The sequence below is a fragment of the Cervus elaphus genome, chromosome 2 (assembly GCF_910594005.1).
Source record: "Cervus elaphus chromosome 2, mCerEla1.1, whole genome shotgun sequence".
NCBI classification, from domain to species: domain Eukaryota; kingdom Metazoa; phylum Chordata; class Mammalia; order Artiodactyla; family Cervidae; genus Cervus; species Cervus elaphus.
The window spans coordinates 24373847-24379846 of NC_057816.1; positions in this window are offsets into that span (position 1 = coordinate 24373847).

The following is a 6000-nucleotide window of genomic DNA, read 5'->3' on the forward strand; positions in this document are numbered from 1 at the left end:
TAGGCGCTCGCCAGGCTGCGCAGATGCGAACGACACCGACTGGTCCCCTGTCCTGGGAACGCTTGACTCTTCGCATCCCGGCATAGGGTGTGTGCTCACCTCCTACACAGATGCACCCGTGTGATGTACAGAGGCATCCGCTTACTGCTTTTACTTCATTTTCGATAATAAGCCCCACGTAGGGCAAGCAGCTGTGCTTTGTGTAGTGGCCGAATGGAGAAATTTCTCACAGACCCAGCCTGGATATATTTGGTGCACTGATCAAAATGTACATATATGCCCCAATTCCACATTTGTTGGGAGTCCAGTCCTGGCTTCCTCTTAAGGGTTATTTGGGGTCTGTAAGGTCATTTCTAACTAGTGTAAAGTACACTAGACAGACTGGCTGTGGTTAAGAATAGGCGGGAATCCACCGCAGCCAAGCCGTAGGGATCTTCCGGTGCGATGAAATTGCTCCAAAACTGGTTATACTGATGGCTGGGCTGTATTTTTACTAATCATCGTACTCTGAAAACAAGTCAGTTTGACAGTGTGTAAATTATCTCAATAGGGGCTTCTCTGGTGGTGGTATATTCGTTAAAAATATGACTGCCAATGCAGGGGACAGGGGTTGGATCTCTGCTCTAAGGAGATCCCGCATGCCACTGAGCAGCTGAGCCTGTGCTCTATAAACTGTGTTCCGCAACAAGCAATGAGAACCCTGCGCACCCGCAAGGAAGAGTAGCCCCTGCTCACTGCAACTATTGAAAGCCGGTGGGCAGCAATGAAGACTCAGAATAGCCATAAATAAATCTTTTAAAAAATCATCTCAATAAAGCTACTTAAAAATATTAGGCAAAGCGTCTCTCTCTTCCTCTTCCAATCTAAATTTTAAGGCTGAGGTGTGGCCCTGACTACATTTCCCTGTTTAAGTTTGCCCAAACAACAGGAGATTAAATCTTTGTCCAATGGCAGAACTGTAGTTCGCAACGTTTTTATTCCATCTGGGAGTCCCGCATAGCCCACGGTAGCCTATGCCATCTTGTTGTTCAGTCGATAAGTCTTGTCTAATTCTTTGTGACCCCCATGGACTGCAGCGCAGCAGGCTTCCTTGTCCTTCACCATCTCCTGGAGCTTTCTCAAACTCATATCCATCGAGTTGCTGATGCCATCCAACCATCTCATCCTCTGTCCCCGCACACCCCCCACCCCCCGCCCATTTCCTCATGCTCTCAATCTTTCCCAGCATCAGGGTCTTTTCCAGTGAATTGGATCTTTGCATCAGGTTGCCAAAGTATTGGAACTTCACCGTCAGTCCTTCCAATGACTGTTCATGGCTGATTTCCTTTTGGATTGACTGGTTTGATCTTGCAGTCCAAGGGACTCTTGAGTTGTCTCCAGTACCACGAATCAATTCTTCAGTGCTCAGCCTTTTTTATGGTCCAACTCTCACATCTCTACATGACTACTGGAAAAACCATGCCTTTGACTATACTCACCTTTGTCATATTTCCTTTCAAATACATATCAATCTGTTTTAAGTAGTTCACTTGCAGAAGGCTAACTCTACAAGTATTTCACCCTCATGGGATTGCGGGTTATAGGGAAGCTTGAGTGTAATATCAATATATTGAAAAAACTAACATGTCAGATTCCTCATCCATTAAAAGTTAAAACATAGATTTTAAAATTTTCTCCAAGTGGTTCTCTATTCAGTAGGTAGAGTCATCCTTCAATGGTTTCCCATTGTTCTTATGATAAAGAACAAAATCTTAATCCTATCATGGCTTGAAAGGACTGCAATGATTTACCTGCACCCTCATCTTTAACGTCATCAGATAGATTCTTTCATTTTGTTAGAAGAACCAAGCTCTCTTCTATTCCAGGCCCCTTCCCTGTAATCCCATGTGCCTGGTATGTGACCTCTAACATTTGTTCAACACTCAATAAGCTGATGGTAATGAATATCAGGGTTCAAGGGCCAGTTTTGTTGATTCCTAGGTATTGTATGAGGCAAGTGCTTAACCTCTCTCTGTACCTCAGTTTAATCTATGATAGTAAAGTAGCAATGATAGGATTGCTGTAAAATAATTCACGTAAGGACTGTAGATTAGTACCTGGCTGTTACGGGATATATTGTGTGTCCCTGACCCCCAAAACTCCATTGTTGTTGACAGAAATAAGCAACAATCTATAATGGGAATGAGGAGACTCTTGAGAGTCCCTTGGACAGCAAAGAGATCCAACCAGTCCATCCTAAAGGAAATCAGTCCTGAATACTCATTGGAAGGACTGATGCTGAGGCTGAAACCCCAATACTTTGCCCACCTAATGCTAAGAATTGACTCACTGGAAAAGACCCTGATGCTGGGAAAGATTGAAGACAGAAGGAGAAGGGGACGACAGAGGATGAGATGGTTGGATGGCATCACCGACTCGATGGACATCAGTTTGAGTAAGCTCCGGGAGTTGGTGATGGCCAGGGAGGCCTGGCATGCTGCAGTTCATGGGGTTGCAAAGAGTTGGACACGACTGAGCAACTGAACTGAACTGAATAATGGGAATAGAAAAGAATTTTATTTGAGCCAATTTGAGGTTGATAGCCAAGGACAGTCTCTGCGGTAGTTCTGAGGAACTGTTCCAAAGAAACATGGCTTTAGCACAGTTTTACATCGTGTCAGAACAATGAACATGAACCATCACAGGGTACATTCCTTCAAAGTTTCAAAGAAGGTAGATGAGCACGTATACAGCAAGTCGGCCTGGCTCTGGCGCCTGGGAAGGGAGCCTTATTAAAGGAGCACCAGCACTGATGTCCCAGGAAAGGAGGCATTTATCTTCAAAACAGACATTCTTTGCTTCTGGACAATGTACCCTTTTCTTGAATGGTTAGAGCAGATGTACAGTGTAGGTTTAATAGGCTCCAAAACAGGCTATTCTAGTTGGCATAAAGTTTAAGTTGACTTGAGTGTGCTAAGTCATTTCAGTCGTGACTGACTTTCTGCACGCCTGACGGGCTTAGTTCCTCTGTGGCATGTGAGATCTTCCTGGATCAGGGATCGAGCCATGTCTCCTGCTTTGGCAAGCAGGTTCTTCACCACTGAGCCACCAGGGGAGCTCTTATATAGGGTCCTTAAAACGATTTTTTTTTCCTTTAGCCACTCCACACAGCTTGTAGGATCTTAGTTCTCTGATGAGGGATCCAACTTATATCCCCTGCAGTGGAAGTGTGGAATCCTAACCACTGAACCAAGGAAATCCCTGCAGATAAGGTCTTTAAAGACATAACTAAGTTAAAATGAGGTCATTAGAGTGGACCCTGATCCAATATGATGGTTGTCCTCATAAGAGGAAATATGGACACAAGTTCAGAGAGAAGACACAGGGAGAGATGATTATCCGTAAGCCAAGGGGAAAGGCCTCAGAAGAAATCAGCCCTGCTGATACCTTGATCTCAGACTTCTAGCTTCGAAAACTGTGAGAAAATAAATTTCTGCTGTTCATGCCATGCAGCCTATGGTTCTTCATTACGTTAGCTCTAGCAAGTACACTGGCATATGGTGAGTATTCAATAAATGTCAGGTATTATTTCTCAAGAAAGCTTTCTGTGACTAGTTCAGGACCAGTTTTGTAAATTCTTACAGCTCCCAGTATTTTCCTGTGTAGAACCTTTCACAGTTTGTAATTACATGTTTGTGTTTTTTCTTTCTGGCTGCTGACTGTCTCTCACATTAGATGGTAAGATCCATGAGAACAGGGACCAAGCCTATTTTATCCATTTTATTTGTGGCACCAGCACTGTTCCCTGCACATAAAAGCTGCGATAAACACTTTGGAATACATAGTTGAAAGTTACTAAGAGAGTATATTTTATTTTTTTATTTTGAGAGTATATTTTGAGAGTTCTCATCACAAGAAAAAATTTTTTATAAGAATGTATGGCAATGGATGCCAACTGGACTTAACTGCTGTTCATTTCACAATATATACAAGTACTGAATCATTATGTTGTACACCTGAAATTTATATAATGTTTTATGTCAATTTGCCACAATTTGAAAAGATGTCTACCATTTTAAAAAATCATATTTTGGGCAAATTAATGAAAACTCTCAATATTCAATATGATAATATTTGATTTAATCATAAGTGCCTGCAGTAAGGTACTTGATCCTATTTTAGAGATGCAAAAACTGAGGTTCGAAGAGATGAAATAACTGGGCTAATATTGTACGACTGGTCAATAGAAGAGCGAAGATTTAAATCTGTGAGAGACTGGCCACCATGCTAGACTGCCTCTTTATTTTTTTAATTAATTAATTAGGCTGTTCCAGGTGTTAGTTGCAGCACGCAGAATCCAGTTTCCTGACCTGGGCCCCCTGCTTTAGGAGTGCAAAGTCTTAGCCACTGGATCACCAGGGAAGTCACTAGACTTGTTTATATTTCAATTAATTCATGAACATTTTATGTAAGAACCCAAATGAACTTTTTAGCCAACCTAATACATGTGAAATTAAAGATAATTTCATAAGAGAGCTTGGATTAGATAATTAATATATGGTTACTCAAAACCACCAAAAATAACTACTGGATGTGGGGATAAGATAAGGAATAAGAGGAAAGGAAGTTTTCTTGTACCCAAGGAAAATTTATATCACTGAATCCAGCAAGTATCTCCTGAGAAACCATTGTGTGCTCAGCCTTATGTACAGTGCAGAGAGGAAAGGTCCAGCGCTTGCCTGGCCGGGGCTCTCGTTCTTGTGTGAACACTAGATACAATGATCTAGTCAGACAACATATTACTGCATTAGGGGCACAAGGTACTGGGGGTAGGGTTGCCAGATTTAACAAATAAAATGTTTATCTGAAACACCAAAAGCAATTTGTTGTTTATCTGAAATTAAAATTTCACTAGGTGTCCTGTATTTTATCTGGCAACTCTAGAGGTGATGTAGTTCCAGCTAGAACATGAGCAAAGGCAGAGAGGCAGGAAAGCATATAAAAGCATTCAGAGAACAAGTAGGGGAGATGTATTTAGAAGAATATAAGGTGACCCTGGTTGGATCTGAGGGGTAGGAAGACCCCCTGAAGTAGGAAATGGCAACCCACTCCAGTATTCTTGCCTGGAGAATTCCATGAACGGAGGAGCCGGATGGGCTACAGTTCATGGGGTGGCAGAGTTGGACACAACTGATCGACTAATACACACGAAGTCAGATAAATAGGTGAACCATGTTAAGAAGGTCTTGAGAGCCAAGGCAGGAGAGAAGGAGGAAGAGGAGCCAGTAAAAGGCCAATCAGAAGACTTCCCTGGTGGTTCAGTGGCTAAGACTCCAAACTCCCAATGCAGGGGTCCTGGGTTAGAATCCTGGTCAGGGAACTAGATTCCGCATGCTGCAACTAAGACCAGGTGAAGCCAAATAATAATTAATTAATTTAGAAAAAGACCAACCGGAGAGGCAGGAGGAGGACCACCGGAGTAGAGTGCAGTATTCCAGGAGGCCCTAGAGAAACGTGCCTGGGAAGAGAGGACAATCTAGTCGGTCTAGGCTTCAAACGTCAAATGCTGTGAGGAAGCTCAGTATGAGTAAGACTCAGAAGGTCACTGAATTCATAATTGAATTTTTATATGTAAGTTTAAATCAATGTGATATCATTTATATTGTTGTTTAGTCACTAGGTCGTGTCTGATTCTTTTTGTGACCTCATAGACTGTAGCTCACCAGGTTCCTCAGTCCATGGGATTTCACAGTATTTTCAAAAATACTGGAATAGGTTGCCATTTCCTTCTTTAGAGGATCTTCCCAACCCAGGGATTGAATCTGCATCTCCTGCATTGCAGGCAGATTCTTTACAGCTGAACCAGGGAAGCCATCACTTAAATATGGAATCTTAAAAAAAGAGAGAAATGGATACTAATGAACTTACAGAAGTAAACTCACAGACATAGACAACGAAGATGTGGGGGATAAATTAGGAGTCTGGGATCAACATACACACACCACTATGTATAAAACAGGT